The 17,438-nt window shown below is 45.8% G+C and overlaps 1 protein-coding gene across 1 annotated transcript in view; it reads right to left on the reverse strand.

Moving 5' to 3' along the window:
• NRXN3 (neurexin 3) overlaps positions 1-1,737 on the reverse strand; it is a 1,822,863-nt gene extending 1,821,126 nt beyond the window's left edge. The window contains exon 1 of the mRNA XM_044924683.2: positions 1,451-1,737. The gene's annotated coding sequence lies outside the window, so the exon portion shown is untranslated. The remainder of the gene's footprint in view (positions 1-1,450) is intronic.
• Positions 1,738-17,438: the final 15,701 nt, after the last annotated feature.

Consider the following 17,438-nt stretch of genomic DNA (forward strand, 5'->3'; position numbering starts at 1 on the left):
GGCCATCTACAGGACCCAGGGCAAAGGAAGAATTAAGAATGTTAGGGTGGATCATGGGGGTAAAAGCAAACCATCTTCCCAAGCGGGAATGACCGGAGCAAGACGGAAAATGACCGTTCCCCTTTTCCCAGTTCTCCTAGTTGGTCCGACTCTGTCTTGCTCCAGCCTAACCTAGCTCTCTCTGGGTGATCTCTGACCTTTGTATTTAAAGAAAAAAAAATTTTTTTTTTTAATAATGATCAGGGAAGAGGAATCCTACTTTACCTAAACCCCAGTAATGGTAATCAAAAATATAATTTTCTCTCTGCATGACGATATTTCTACATCCAAATCCAAAGAAGAATGCATTTAATGGAGGAAGGGAGAAATTTATTTTTTTAACAAGTAATCACAGGGTAAGTCACCTGCAAAGCAGGCGAGCCCATAGGTTGGTATTACATCACTGGCCTAGGAAGGGATAGGGGGTGGGGGGGAAGCAGATTTTTTTTCCCTTGTCATCAGGATGATGTTTCTAGAGCAGCTAAGTTTTCTGGTTAAAAAAGAGAGAGAGAGGGAAAGACCTAAAACTCTGGGAACAACACAATGCCTAGTAAAAAATACATCGAACCAAGCTTTAAGGTCACTGAGAGCTTGCAAAACCCACAGTGCTTACACAGAGTGGAAGTTTTCAGGCAAGCCTGCTACTAAATCATTAATATAAACAAATGGAAGGCAGAGGAGGAAGATTCCCTTGTAACTGATCCAAACAGGAGTGCGCGCACACACACACACACACACACTCCCTATTTCACCTTCTGTGAGTATGCCCACCTCCACAACAAAATAACAGGACTCCAGCCTGAATGTTCATACTCAAGATCTACCTCCTCACACCCCTTCCAAAAAATATCACACACACACACACACACACACACACACACCCTTCAATTCCTCAACAGCTAGGGAAATCCCTGTCTCAATTCAATTTTGTCTTCTTGTGATCCTCAGAGCTTCCCTTCTTTTCTTTCTCATTTGATCTAGCCCCTTCCCCAGAAAATAATAATAATGGGGGGGGGGGGGGGGAGGTGGTCATAAAATGCAAAAAAAAAAAAAAAAGAGTACCTGCCCAAAATGAGGTGATAGGTACACATCATTTCAGACTAACAATCCATGCAAATAGAAGAAAGACTTTTCAAAAGATTAAAAATCTAAAACATTCTCTGACTTTTTCAACATCTGGAGCCAAAAGACCCAACTTCTAGGAGAAACTGAAGGAAAAGAAAGGCAGTTGAAAAGCCATTCCCATGGTCAGCCAAGGCTCTCCGATCCAGCCTTCAAAAAAAAAAAATCTAGGTTGGTCGCTCCCAACTGAAAACTTCTACCCTCTCAGGAGCAACCTCTTCCCCAGAACGAACAAGAAGCTTGAGTTGTCTCACACCCTGCCTGCCTTCCTCTCCCCCGCAGATCTTACCTTTCCAGTTGGACAGAAGATTTGGGGTCTGTCTGTCTGTCTGTCTGATGTTTAATCAACTGAGTTTGCTGGGTATGTTTCCTCTTTGGAGAGGCTCAAATTCCGGAATATTTCTGTCTCCTTTTTTCTTTCTCTCTCTCTCTTTCTGGGAGGGAGTGGCGGGGAAGAAGGGAGTGGGTGTTGGAGGTGCAAAAAGCAGGTCCTTGGTGGCTGGAGATGCTGGCGGCTGCGAGAGGGGAGGACACGCTCGCCTCTCCTTCTCAGTGAGTTGCATGCAGGAAGGAGATGTGTAGGGCTGCGCTCTGAGCCTGAGACTGCCGGAGGAGCCCAGGAATTTCACGCACTCCAGAGCCGGCCCCTCCCTCTCCTACACAGACCCCAGCATTTAAAGAGACAGGCGGGCTGCCTGGTTCCGGGCTCCACCACCTCCTCCCCGACTGATTCGCAAACAGCTGAGATCTCATCAGGGAGGGGCACTCTGCAGCCCCCTGCAACGGGAAGGCCGTGTCAGGAGCTCATGTCTCTGCTCATCCCAGCCTAGGAAGGTTCTTCACTAGAGCTGGAGCGAGAATTGAAGACAAAAATCCCCGTCTATGGCTTAATCTCCATTTACAGCTTCAGCAGACTAAGCCACTTCCTCACTGCTGAAGATGGACGTGTCTCACTGCAGATTGAGGGAGTGGAGAAGACCCTGACCCACCAGTGTGCCTCAGTTTCCCCCAAGCAGTTGCTCTTCCTTGCAAAGTCACGGCAACCTCTGTGCCTCTGATGGGGGTTAGGGCTATAAGTAGGACACCAAGCCATTCCTCCTGCAAGCCCTCTGAAAGCTTGCTTAGGACAAGGCATAGAGCGAGGGACAGGGGACAGAGAAAGGAAGGGGATCAATGGGGCTTCCCCCCTCTTCAAGGGCTCCTGCTGGCAAGGCAGACAGAGGCACAGCCCACCCCGTCCTCAGGGGCAGCAAGCTAAGAGAGAGGGGGGCAAGAAGAATCAGGCTTGGTGGTAGGTCAGGAGGGTGGCTCCCTCTAGCATCCTGAACTCAAAGCCTAGACATTTCCACAGCACCCCCATGCCCTTCAGTATCCATCACCAGTTTTGCCAAACTAGGCCATGTCTGTGGCAACATTTCCCCAGTCGAGCCTAAACGAGAGATGACGGTCGGTGGCCCCAGACACAAGGTTTCGTTCATCATCAGGCCCTGGTACCCGGCAGTGGAATAATAGCTGCCCGCCTCTTCTCCAGCCTCCCCTTTCTAAGGTCTGCACAGTGCATGGTCCTTCAGGCTAGCACCAATGGCCAGAATAGATGCTAGAGCTGTTGAACACTCACCACGTGCCAATCCATAGGTCATCTCATTGAGTCCAGGGAGGTTGGTGCCCGTTGACTGTTGAGGTCCATCTTACAGTTGAGGAAATCAAAGATTTAGAGAGGGTCCCTAAGCAGGACATAACCAAAATGAAGGTGTACGGACTCCAGAGCCTGTCTGCTCACCCTCACTTTCCGCTGCCTCCCTTCCATGGAGGGTAGCAGTTCTTATAGTTCTGCCCTTTCCTGGACATCCTTTATCCCAGCAAACTTGCTAGCACGTGTGCTGAGCATTGTTCTCACAGCAAACCAAACAAGTAGGTCAAGTCTCCTGCCCCAAGGAGTCTTCTATGCTTTGGTGGAAGACAGAGGTGCATTCTTATAAAGCAAGGGGGAAATAGCAATCATGAAAGCAAGGTAAGGTAGGCTCTATGAGATTGTCAAGAAGCAAATGATAAAATTGTTTTGGAGATGGAGATTATCAAGGCAAGCTTGATAGACTAAAGTGACCTTTGGGCTGGGCTTAAATGGACACATGCAATTCCAGCATTACCGGTCTACATTTCCGTCTGTTTTAACTTTCAGATAATAATCTCATTGGTTATGTTTCCTTGGGTCCCCGATCTTCAATACCTCCGTGGAACCCAGCACTTAATAGGAACAGAAACATGTCTTAACTGATTAGGTTCATGCATGACCCTTCACCTTTCACCAGTTTACGCTGGACCTGGACTGCCCCCTCTCTGATCTACTCCCCCTTGCCTAAACTTCCCTGAGGTCTGAACCTTGTTTGTTTCCAGAATATGGAAGGGAATTTCAGAGGGCGCAGTGCATGGGATTGGGCAAGCTGTCTAGAGCTCCTGGGGGAACAACAGTGTAAAGGGCAGTGTAAACAGCCAGGGCAGCTGTAGACTCAGCCCTGGGAACACCAGGAAGAGGTCTAAGGGGCCCTGCGGAGTATGAGGGTAGAAGCCCAAAGGCAGAGCCTGAGAACTCAGCCCAGCAGAGGTTGGCTCCCACCAGACACCTCCAGCCAACACAAGCTTGGGAAGGACTTGCCCTCACGAAGTCCATGGCGCATCACAGGACAAATAGGGTTAGAACACACACCTGGATTCCAGCCCCAACTTGAACACTTTGTGACGCAAACTATTTTTTCTTTCCTAAGTCACAGTGTCTTCACCTGCAAAACTCAGATGATGCCTATACTTGCTTCATAGGACTGTTTCAAGAATTAAGTGACAAAACACACCCAGAACACCTGCCCCACAGAAATGCTGAGCGAGGGCCTGCTTGGCCCAGGGGTCTGCCTCCGCCCCTGTGTGGAATTATTAACTTTGGACTGCCCCCTATAGTTAGCATTCCCTTATTTCATCATTTCATGCTTAATATTTCAGCTTCTGGGAGGTCATAGGTACTACCATTTACTTGTTTTTAGCACTTTTGCTCAGAGAAGGCAATGGCACCCCACTCCAGTACTCTTGCCTGGAAAACCCCATGGATGGAGGAGCCTGGTGGGCTGCAGTCCATGAGGTCGCTAAGAGTCGGACACGACTGAGCAACTTCACTTTCACTTTTCACTTTCCTGCATTGGAGAAGGCAATGGCACCCCACTCCAGTGTTCTTGCCTGGAGAATCCCAGGGACGGGGGAGCCTGGTGGGCTGCCGTCTATGGGGTCGTGCAGAGTCGGACACGACTGAAGTGACTTAGCAGCAGCAGCAGCCCTTTTGCTTCTTCCCTACTTTACCCTGTGTACCTTGAATATACTTGTTATCATCACTCTATTCCCTTTAGTAGTTTCTTGGGCTTCTCGGGTGTCATTTATCTTTCAATTACTCTGGTGTATCCTTTTAGTCTGCCTTTTATAATAAGATCTTTGGACTCATTTTACCCCATTCCTCTACAGCATCTTAGCTAACTACCACTCTGCTCATTCTCAGTGATCCAGCAACCCCTCAGATAGCTCCAGATTTATGAGGATGGATACATATGAAAGAGCAGAGAACAACCGCAATACAGACGATAAGACATGTGACGCAACCACAGGCAAGAAGCAACATCAGGTGCTTGCCCACATGACGGTGCAGTGGCAGCGATGGTACTGATTGTTTTTTTAAGTTTTACTTACTTATTTGGCTGCACAGGAGTCTTAGTTGGGACGTTAAGTATCTTTAGTTGCGGCATGTGGGATCTAGTTCCCTGACTAGGGATTGAACCCAGGTTTCCTGCATCGCCCTTCGTGTGTCTGTGAGGCTGCTGCCTTGACTCCCAGTTCAGGAGGGGAACAAAATGGAACAGGAACTCTTCCAGTTTTTCTCCAATGCACCAGACTAACACTTTCAGGATGGAACAAAGAAGAATTTTATCACGAATCAAAGGAATAAATTGCCCATGACATTCTTGGGGGAAAAAAATCAAGTTGATAGAATGATGATGCTGCTGCTACTACTAAGTCACTTCAGGCGTGTCCGACTCTGTGCGACCCCATAGACGGCAGCCCACCAGGCTCCCCCGTCCCTGGGATTCTCCAGGCAAGAACATTGGAGTGGGGTGCCATTTCCTTCTCCAATGCATGAAAGTGAAAAGTGAAAGTGAAGTCGCTCAGTCATGTCCGACTCTTAGCAACCCCATGGACTGCAGCCCACCAGGCTCCTCCATCATGGGATTCTCCAGGCAAGAGTACTAGAGTGGGGTGCCATTGCCTTCTCCTAAGATGATGATGATAATGACAACAAAATTGAACAATCACCACCACATGTCTGGCCCTCTGCGTGGCCCTGCAATAAGCCAATGCCAAGATGCTGTAAAGAGCACGTCTGGGTTGAAGTCCCAGCTGCAGCACTGGCTGGCCACGAGACCTTGGCTGCGTTACTAACAGTTCAACCCTCAGCTTTCTCACCTGTGAAATGGGAATAACCATGATGCCATCCTCAAACATTTACTGGGACAATTATATCAAAAGCACCTGTCATAGTAAATGGCACTTGGAAGGTCCACAGAGTATGTGTTATCACCATCAGAGTGAGATTTAAAATTCTCATATCTGAGATGGCATGGCAGTAGCCAATCACCTCAGAGGCCAGCCATGAGCAACTGGTTTGATCCTAACAGGACATACCAGCTATCAGTGCTGAACATTAGCATTATTTCCACCCACCAGGTACTAAGGTGAGCACTGGGCATGCATTATCTCATTTAATTTTCACAGCGAGTTGGCTTTATTATGTTATCTATTGAAATACATGCAATTGCATATTTACAAATAAGACTGTGCCTATAAAATCAGAGTTATAGGTAAAAGACTTAACATATACCTTCCTACTGCCCTAATGACTCTTGGCATGTGAATTTCAGGTTGCTTTGTCTGGGGGTTTTTTGCCTTCATTATATAGTTCTTTCTTTTACTTAATGATTCTCTCAATAGTCTTTGGAAAGCAAGGATAATGGTCAATGATCTCAGTTTCTTCATCCATCAGATAGGCACAAACACTGTCCTCTCTTTCTGAGTCTCCATCACTCCACCCTAACCAACCCTGGGAATACCAAAGGCTTCTCAAGCCAAGACTAAGTCACACAAATTGGACATCAGACACTTCTGCTAATCCCCAGCCAGCACTTCAAGGTCTCAGGTCTCAGGTCCCCATTTGCCTTGCTCTTGAGCAGATTTCAAATTCAGCCTCCAATGATATTGGCTTGAAGCAGTTTGTCCAACATCCCCTTGCAAACCTCGCTTGCCCTGTTCTCTCCTCTCCTCCCTCAAGAGCTGTGCTGCATTGCTGCCTCCTGGAGTTTATTTGACTTTCTATCACCCACGTGATGAGGTTTCCAGCATTATGAATAAGTGACTGCTTATTAATTAGTATTATTAGACATGCGTTATGCAGCACAGACAGTAACACAGCGTATCCAAGAAGAGACGTTATACAGAAAGAGGTGAACCTGCAGCCCAGCAAGAGGACACAGGGCCAGCACGGAGTCCAGTGGAGTCAAGAGGAACCCTCCCCAAATCGGAAAGCCGAGCACCTGGGGTGGAGAACCGCTTGTCGTGGGAGGGAGGGAGAGCACATGAATGTGAGGTTCACGGTGTGTGAGGACACAAGCCCAATGGGCAGCCTGAGCATTCAGGCCCTGAGGGGGCCAGTTCCTATGGAACGTTCCTGACTCCAGGCATCCCTTCCACCAGAGTATCAGCCACTGCCACCCCCGCCAGCCCAGCCCCAACAAGGCTGCTGGAAAGGCCAGCTCCCAGAAGGGCAAAAAGTCTCTAACTTCCAGCTCCAGTCTACTCTCATTTTCTTTTCCGGCTTATTCCATGGAAATAAAATATTCTCAGGCACCTGCAGCAGTGGAAGCCTCTCAGCCATTTCCCCGAATTCAGCAGCCCACCACTAGCTGAAAGGAACCCTCCCTCAGGACAGAGCTGCCAGCACCAGCCTGGGGAGATCCCGGCTGGGATGTGGAATGGCACACCTGGGCTGTGTCCTTCTTTCCCCTGAGCACCCCGGAGCCAGAAACCTGGCTAGACCCATGGCAACAGAACATCTCACCAAAAACTTCACAAGAGAAAAACTAGAAGGAAATTCTTTCCTCCCACACTGATCATTTTCAGAGCAGTTCTAGAATTTCCTGCTTGGGGATCACATTTTAACATGGTCCGGGTATATTTGGAGTGTTTAATGGGGTTGAATGTTTGAGTGGCAGGGAGTTACCTATTAATACTTGATGGCTGCTTTAAAAAAAAAATCATCATTTGCTCCATTTATGATGGAAGTTCTTGTCTGTTTTAAACTTCATTCCTCCCACCAGATAGATATGAGCAGACAGCTGGCACAGCCACTTTTAGATGAAGTGTCGAGAGGGCAGGACCCACAATTCAGCGTGGTGTAGTGGCAAAGGGTGTGAACTCCAGCTGCACACGACACAGGCTGGAATCCCACTCTACCGCCTGCAAGCCACAGGACCTTGGGTAAGATGCTTGACCGTTCTGCACCTCCGTTTCCCTTTCTATGTAATAGCAACAAGATAGGACCTACCTCATAGAGTCTGCAGGAGGGTTAAATGAGCTAATATTTTTTAAAGTACTCAAACAGTGGTAATCATGGTGTAGAGGTTATATAAAAGTTAATCAAGTAAAAAATAAAACAACTTCCCATGGACGCTGCTTCCCAGGTGGCGCTTCAGTCGCTAAATCGTGTCCGACTCTTGCAACCCCATGGACGGTAGCCCACCCGGCTCCTCTGTCCATGGGATTTTCCAGGCAAGAATACTGGAGTGGGTTGCCATTTCCTTCTCCAGGGGATCTTTCCAACCAGGGATCAAAGCTAGGTCTCCTGCATTGCAAGAGGATTCTTTACTGACTGATCCACCAGGGAAGCCCATAAGATAAATAACTTGTTTCACATCACAAAGCTACCAAGGGACAAATGTGTGTGTGCTTAGTCATTCAGTTGTGTCCGATTCTTTGCGACCCCATGGAGCTTCCACCAGGCTCCTCTGTCCATGGAAGTTTCCAGGCAAGAATACTGGGGTAGGTTGCCATTTCCTACTCCAGGGGATCTCCGCCACCCAGGGATCGAAACTGCATCTCCTGAATTGGCAGGTGGATTCTTTACCACTAGTGCCACCTGGGGAGCCCTAACTTCCCAGGAGGCCCTTGATAAAAGCTTCATAACAATGGCAGTGGTGATGTGCTGGTTCTGGAATATCTCAGGATCGTGGGCAGGAAAGATATCCCTTCTGCTATCATTCCTGGAGGGTCAGTCGGTCCCAGTTCTGATGCCTGTTGCCCCATGTCCTTCCCCAGCCCCTGCTTCCCATCCTATCTCCCTCTCCCTCTGCTGGACAGTGTTCATATCATCCCTGCCCCCTTCAACTGTGCAGCGGCTCAGCCTGAGAGCAGGCAGGGGCGGCAGCGCCAACACTGAGGATTTTGTGGAATCCAAAGCACGCCCCATCCCCATCTTCATCCCCGGCAACCATTCTCTCTGACCCACGCACTAGAACTATTTTTATACAATATACTTTTGCCCGGTTGTGGAGGGAAAAAAAAAGAAAAAGAAAGAAAGAAACACCCTCCCCAGGATTCAAGCTGAAGATGGAATGATTGCCAAATGCTAACAGCTTTTCAAACAGGACGCAGTTAAAAATACGTCTGAAATGGTTTTAACTCAAATTCAAAAAATAGCTTAACCGACTGGGGAGCTGTAGGCAGTGGGGGCTGGGGAAGCTGAAGAGGCAACGGGATTCCCTTCGGAGGGGCCTAAGACAAACCTTGCCACAGGGACACAGGGCAAATGCCTAGTTTCTTTTTCCATGTGAATTAAACCTTTTGAAAACACAGACCAGATCTCCAGGGAAAGCGGTAACACCAGAATGCTTGTTGCGGCTCCACAAGAGGAAATATTCCTGGTATGAGCCAGAGCACCAAAGAATTGATGCTTTTGAACTGTGGTGCTGGAGAAGACTCTTGAGAGTCCCTTGGACTGCAAGGAGATCCAACCAGTCCATTCTGAAGGAGATCAGCCCTGGGATTACTTTGGAAGGAATGATACTAAAGCTGAAACTCCAGTACTTTGGCCACCTCATGCGAAGAGCTGACTCATTGGAAAAGACTCTGATGCTGGGAGGGATTGGGGGCAAGAGGAGAAGGGGACGACAGAGGATGAGATGGCTGGATGGCATCACTGACTCGATGGTCATGAGTCTGGGTGAACTCCGGGAGTTGGTGATGGACAGGGAGGCCTGGCGTGCTGCGATTCATGGGGTCGCAAAGAGTCGGACACGACTGAGCGACTGATCTGATCTGATCTGATGTGTCTTCCTGGACCTTCACTACTGTATGCGTGATTGCAGCTGCACCGGTGTTGCCTCTGAGTGGGTCAGCAATGAGAATCTCAGTGCCCGCCCTGTCTCCAATCCCTGCAGACCTGCTCAGTCAGAATCTGCACTTCAACAAGATGCCCAGGTGATTCAAACTCAAATTCAAGGATCACAGGTGCTACCTTGGACTCTATCATGGCACCTTAACCCTAAAAAGGATTGGGTTAGAAATATTTCTCCCCATTTATATGAGGAAACTGAGACCCAAGGAGGGACTCATCTAAGGTCACCAGCTGAGTCAGTCTAACCCTATCATTTAGAGTTCCATGCCCTCCCCTAGGACTTAAAGTTCCAAATTAGGCTTCATCATCAGACCTAGTCAAGGACAGCAGAGAATTTCCATTGCTTTCTTTCTAGGTGTAGAGGACCTAGAATGTAAAACATCCTCTTAAAGCAATATTTCTACAAGTAGTTTCAGTAGGTTGCTATACCTATCAGACACTCTGTGAAAAAGACTCTATTGTCAAATATGATCAGAAAATCCATAATGTTCATTAATATATTTAGGTCTCTGAGAAGTAGCGCAGAAGAGAAACTTGCTTAACATTGTTTAATACAGTGTTTCCCAAAGTTACTCTACCACAAAACCCTTTTTTTTCCATACAGGAAACCTATTAATACGAATAGCATCATATTCAGAGAAATACTTGTTGGGATTCACTGCCTTTTACTATTTAATCACCTGCTCAATCAGTCTGCAGGAAAGCATAAAATTTCATGGTATTTCATGAAGATGGGTGCAGGAGGAAGACTTCCTTTTATAACATTCTCCCAAATGTCATCAACCTGTGACTGATCACTTTCCGCAGCAAGGAGCTCACTACACACAAAGCAACCCAACTCACTCCTATATTTAGAAACATGAAGTGAAGTGAAGTGAAGTCGCTCAGTCATGTCTGACTCTTTGCGACGCCATGGACTGTAGCCTACCAGACTCCATCCATGGGATTTTCCAGGCAAGAATACTGGAGTGGGTTGCCATTGCCTTCTCCAGGGGATCTTCCCAACCCAGGGATCGAACCCGGGTCTCCCGCATTGCAGGCAGATGCTTTACTGTCTGAGCCACCAGGGAAGCCCATTTAGAAACATAACCTAAGTCCAAATCCTCCTTCTCACAACATCCTGAGCAACAATTGCTTACATTTTATCTTCGGCACCAGTGTGCACAGGGATTTGATCCTTGTTTCTTATAGTTATCCTTCACACACAACTCTAGTAGTGATTAACTAATAAGTCGTTTCTGTCTTCCATAGTCCAGGTTCAAATATTTCTCAGAATCACAGAATTTAGAGCTTCAAAGTATTTACTTAAAATCTTTTACCTAATGCAACCTTTTACCTAACCCCATAATACTTATTACCTAACCCAATCTTTTCATTTTACAGATGAGAAAACTGTGCCCAAGAATGACTTGCCCAAGATCAAGCAGGCAGGGGAAACTTAACCTGGGAGACTGGATTTGAGTGTAACAGAGGGTTTGTGTTCTTTTTTGGTACAAGGGCTTCAGAAAGCTCCTCACCAGGAGCTCCTGGGTGCTTGAGGTTCATGTCTAGCCTCCAAGGCTGATCATAGAGAATCACACAGCCTCCCACATCTTTCCTCCTGGTACCACCATCAGATGCCACATTGGGGGCCAGATGAGTCACCAAGCTCACCCAGCGTAGGGAGCGTGTTCCAGCCTCTCCCCTCCTGGAGTAGCCGAGCTGGGACTGTTCTTCACCCCACACTGCCTCCTCACCACTAATGCCATCTGCACCCTCCTTCTCAAGGATCACCATCTGCTTTCCTGATACCGCTCAGCCGCCCCCAGCACTTTGCTTGGTTTTCTAACCCACCTCTTGGGCCACCCTCCTTGCAACTTGTGATTTCCCTTCTCTGTTCTCTTTCCACAGTCTTCAATCCACTCATGCTTCACCCCTTCAGCTCACAGCTTCGAGAGCTGCATGCTTACAGTCTGCTTTCTTGATCTCTCATGTCAAGCCCGCACTAACCTAGAAATTCCTTCACAGCCCATTGCTTAGGCTAAGATTTGCTTTGAAGCTATATATGTCTCATGAATAAGTAAATGAGGCTTTTACTTTCTGCCCCTTTTCTGTGCCCACCTGGCCTCCCATGTTCTTGAACACCATCACATAAAGCCCTCTTACCCCTCTTTCTACAAGTATATTCCCTTCCTACAAAGCAGTTAGGGGCTGGGAACACACTAGGGGTTAATTAAATGCAAAGGGATAGTACTAGGTCACTAAGAAATATTTCTGAAGATGACTGCTGCTCCTTCACTCACTGGAAAGGAGGGCAGTGATCACATCTATATAACCATATGCATAGCATTTTAAAGTTCTCAATAAATACATGATAAACTATTTTTTTTAAGTTTGGGCATATGAAGCCCATAAAGATTTCCACTTGTTTTAGTATCTATTCTATGCCAGACATTTCACATATTATCTCATTTAATACTTGGGGGACTTCTATAAGGCTGGAAAAAGAGGTTCAGGGAAGCAATTCTGATCTGGGGCATTCTGGTTTCCATACCTGTGTACTTCCCTTTCTTCTCTGCACCCCCAAAGGTATCGACCCAAAGGGCCAAACCCCAGATCCTTCATTTTAATAGAGATTTTCTATTTTCTTCCTCTCTATTCTAATCAGTAGTTCTCCCCCTTCTCTGACACTCCCTTTCCCTGTCTACAGCTCCTTGAGAAGACCCTCCTACTCTTTTCATTCTTTACTCCTTATTGGATATGTGGCAAATACAGGCATTAGGAAACAAAAGTTTTTTACCAAAGGTTTCTCTGGAAGGAAACTAGAACCCTGTGTGAAGAGTAAGTGTGAAAAACAGATTTCAGTGATTAATACCCTATACACACTGGAGGTGAAAATAGATTTTAGGCAATTGTTGACTAAGAAACTCCCAAAATGTAAAAATTTGGCATGTAACTATGGGGACCAGGGAATCAACCTCTCCCCCATCCAAATGCTCTGATGCATCAGCCTCTAAATTCTGGATTAACTGGTTCAAGTCTTTTCTCTTCTTTGCAGCCTCTGATAGTAAGTTGGCCCTATCAATGCCAAACACTGGAAAGAAAATTAAAAGTCTAGAAAATCAACCAAATTTGGGTAAATCACCTCAGAAGCATTGAAACATATCGATAGCTGCACATTTTTAGTTTTTGAAGATTAACTCTCCATTTAGCTCTTCCATGTTCCATCACCTTTTCTCTAATTTATCTTCTAATTCATGTAACAAGTGTAGGTCACTTCAAAAACTGATGACCCCCACCTCCTCTTAGTACTACCGCTTAGGTCTGAAGCACATGAAGACCATGTTGTGGGGATGGAAAAAGTGGGGGGCTGAGGAGAGAAGGTACCCCTTTTACTTCCTGGAAAAGTCAAGAAAAAAAATGCTCATAGGCCAAGCTAACTACCTCAATCTCCTAAATCACACCCCATCTTACTTCATGCCAATCTTCAGTGTGAATTAACATGAACAACAACTCTACTGGAAGGGGAGACACACCAGGCTTACAAATAAAGCTCCCAACACCTCTTTGCTTTGTGTCCCAGGAGCTGGTGACCCTTGCTGATCAGAAGTGGTTCTCCATTTAGGTCTCTTTTTTTAAGCTGTATGTTGACTTTTTTCCTTTTAAATTTGTGCTTGCAAATTTCTCCTCATACGCAGGACTTTATTAACTCTCTCCCTTTCTTTGGATTCTCCTCCAAGAGGCCACCATATTATTCTTGGGCATAAATTTGTTTACTGATCATGTCATATTCCAATTAGAAAGAATACAGTAGTAAGAAAGACAAACAAATCTCCTGTCTTCATGTACCTTATATTCTAGTAGGGATGAGGAATAGAAAATAATAGAGCACACAAATACATGAGACACTTTCAAAGAGTGATAACTAGTGGGAAAAAAAAGTAAAATCAAAGAATTTTATAAAAGTGGCTAGGGGAAACTAGAGTGTTTTAGACTGGATGGTCAGGGAAGGCTTTTCTGAAAAAAAATTTGTCTGACCCTTGACTGATAAGAAGTATTCCATCATGAATGAATTTTTTTTTCAGAGTGATAGGACAAATATTACTTGGTAAAATTCCAGCTAAAAGGTAAGTAAAATTTCAGAAATGACATTAAGGTGCATCATACTTAGAAGTCAATCTATAAAAAGAGGTGGGAGGCCTTTATTAGAGGAAGGACATGAGAGCAGGGGAAAATCAAGTCACCCAAATATTTTTCTGACCTCAGGGAACATGTAACCACTTCCCAGGAAATTGTAAGCTTCAGGTTTTTATAGCACAGTGATTAAGGGAATGGACTCTAGAAGCAGACTACTCTCAAATCTTGCAATTTACCATCTGTGTGACCTTTAGCATGTTATATAACTTCTCTGTGCTCCACTTTTCTGATTTATAAAATACTTATAATAAGGGTGTCTACTTCAAAATGTTGTGATAGTTAAACAATTAAATATATGTAAAGCATTCATAGCAAGTCACAGAATATAGTATGTGCTGTGTAAGTATTGTCATCATATTGCCAGGTGCATCCTTTTATGAACACCCATGCACATGTCAGCATCAGGCATTCTCCCTGCACACTTATCAGGGCAGTCAGTACAGAGATCCCTGTGCAAACTGAGGGATTCAGATCCCAGCAGGAAGCTGATTCAAGTCTAAAGATACTTTCTTTCTTTCTTTTTTTAACAAAGTCAGAGATGGAGATTTGATTCATATAGACTTGTAGAGGCCTCTGATTCCTTTAGAACCTACTCAAGTCACACAATAATTCATAGAAGCTCAAAAGGAGCCCCAACATTCCCATGACTTTTCCCCAGGTTTCTTCTTGGTTCTAACCACTACCTGAAGTCCAGAGTTGTCAGTCGCCAGATATCAGTACTTGTTAGGGGGGTAGGCAGACTTCGTGGAGTCACAGCTCACCTAATTCCTGTGTGATCTATAAGTCTGTCCTAGGCTCAACATCTAGCACATTGTCTAGCATATAAAAGGTTCACCCACAACATTTGTGGAATAAGTGAATTGTGGTTCTTTCATTGTGTTTTGTGCTTCAGGTGGACAATAACATACACACTATAATTAATATAAGCATCTGCTTCTTTTCTCACCACCACTAGGAAAAAAGCTAAATAAATGAAGCATTCTAAAAACAGTCAGTTGACACCATAAAATAAGAGAAAGGTGAAAGTAGTAGTTAGTTTTTAGGGTGGATATTCGTTCAGCAAGTCCTCAACTGCTTGCTACTCTAGTTTCATCTCAGCCCTCCCATGGGGCAATCATTATTAGAGCTGTTTGTGGACAGTTTCTCCTCAAATTCCCTTACAAAAGTATATTGCTCTCAGGACCACGGAGAGCTCCCAACAGCATCCCTCCTGGCTGCCTCAGTTTTCTCAGCACCACGGAGAGCTCCCAACAGCATCCCTCCAGGCTGCCTCAGATTTCTCAGCACTACGGAGAGCTCCCAGGCTGTTCGGCCATTGTGAAGGACCTGACTTTTCACAGTCCCTGAAAACTCCACCAGGAATTGCAGACTGATGACCCCTAGTGAACCACTTCCACTGCAATTCAAATATTGGAATGGGGCAAAAGGTGACTGGGGTAAAAAGTGCCCCAAAGTCGAAGAAATAGCCAAATAATCCGCCATCCAGTGGTATGATTCAGGGTGGGCCTGAAGACAACTGACTAATGATTACAGCTACTTTGTGCCAGATCAGCATTTTTATTTCACTTTCCCCCTCCTCGCTACCAAAGTTAAATGCCCAAGGTGAATTCAAAACCCGCAGTCCAAACTGTGATCGGATCAACGCAGCTGCACCAGACAAAACTGATCTTATCTGAATGGTGACTTTATCCACTTTGGAGAGCAGAACGCATTACAATAATAAGGAGCGACAGAAGTGGGAGAAAGAACAATCACAGCAGAGCCAGGGAAGAATTCACTTTACCATCATTTTGGAGGATTAATTCTAAGTTTCCCTCCTATAAATGTCATTTTTCACTTCAGCAGGAGGTCTGGGGTCTGAAATTATTCTAGCCAACTTGCAGAATGCATCACTTTGCACCTGATTTGCAATCCATTTCTGCTACCTCCTACCATGTTCAATGATGTTTAATGGTCACTTGGTCCCCTACATTCTCCACCATGCTGCTGTGAGGAGGTACACACACTGGAGGTCAGGTAGAAGAATACAGGTGTTTGGGTAAGAAAATAGTATGTGAGATTATAGGCACAAAAAAGCATACACATTCTCACAAAGAATAGAGTTGTATGGCTGCAAGAGGAAGAGGGAAATGAAAATGTATAGAAACAAATGTGTGTATTTACATAATGCATTATATCTAGACCTAGACCATCTAGGTCTCTCACCCACTCACTAGTTTAAGCGAGAGGATTATATTATTACCTGGATAGTATTTCCAGTCTCATCTCCTTAGCAGCCCCCTAAATTCTAGCCACACTGGATCAATTGCCTTTTCTCAGACTTGTGGCATACGTATTCACCTCCATGTTTTTACTCACACTGTCCCTTCCTCCAAAAATTCCCTCCTGACTCCTTTCTCCTCTCTATCTCCCCACCCAATTAAAATCATATTCACACTTCAAGGCCCATATCAAAGGCTACCTCTTCCAAGACCCTAACCCCCCCCCCCCCACACACACACAATTACTATTCACTTTTTCACCTTTGTCTTCACAACAGGCTATTTTAAACCCATATCAGAGCTATTTTCTTGCATATTTCTCTCCCCCTCTAAACTGTAAACTCCTTGAGAGCAGAAGTCTTTTTTATCTTTGTATTCACGCCAGTACCTGTTTCTTGATCACAGGTACAACATAATACATTTGAGTAAATGCATGATTAAACAAAATTAACAATATAAAGCACAACCCAGAATATCTTCCTCAGTCACTTTTTACTGGATGTTTGTACTATAAATAACTTGGAAATAGCCGAGTCTTTCCAGGTACCGATTTCCCCCAACCAGCTTAGCAACTGGGAGAGGCAGGGAGAATTGACCTGAAGACTCTAGTGTGCCTGGCTAGGCCTATATCTACAATCCTCTCTCCTACCCCACCAAACCCCAGGTCCTGGACCCTTCAAAGCACCTCTGTGCTGAGTGCTGATGCATCAGCTCAGAGTAACTATGTGTGAGTGTGGACATGAACACGACTAAACACAGCAGCGTGTGTATTGTTGTTTACACTCAGCATCACTCTGTGTGCCATTATACAAAGGTGGGAGCATACTCCCACTTGGAACAGGGCATTCCTCAACTCCTCACGGGAAGAATGTTGATAAATTTGATCCCTTCTGTGCATGCTTAGTCACTCCATTGTGTCTGACTCTTTGCAACCCCATGGACTGTAGCCTGCCAGGCTCCTCTGTCCATGGGAATTCTCCAGGCAAGAATACTGGCTGGAGTGGGTTGTCATTTCCTTCTCAAGGGGATCTTCCCAACTCAGGGATCAAACCCGGGTCTCCCGCATGGCAGGAGGATTCTTTACCAGCTGAGCCACAAGGGAAGCCCTGCGTGCCACAACTCATAAACCTTCCATCTAGGAGCAATTTTCAGTTCTCTGGACCTGTGTCTTCCACATCCAGCACTCTTAGGATTGAGTCTGACCGAAGGGAGGAGGGAGTGAAGGCTGTTGAGTCTCAGATAGAACCATCTCATCACTGGCAGCCTTCGGAAGAGTCTGGTGCTGAGCTTCGTTTTCCGCTTCCCAGTCCCCCTACCCCATGTGTCTCCCATCACTGGCTTCTTCACATACCGCCCCACACCTT

Source organism: Bubalus bubalis, chromosome 11, assembly GCF_019923935.1.
Source record: "Bubalus bubalis isolate 160015118507 breed Murrah chromosome 11, NDDB_SH_1, whole genome shotgun sequence".
NCBI lineage: Eukaryota > Metazoa > Chordata > Mammalia > Artiodactyla > Bovidae > Bubalus > Bubalus bubalis.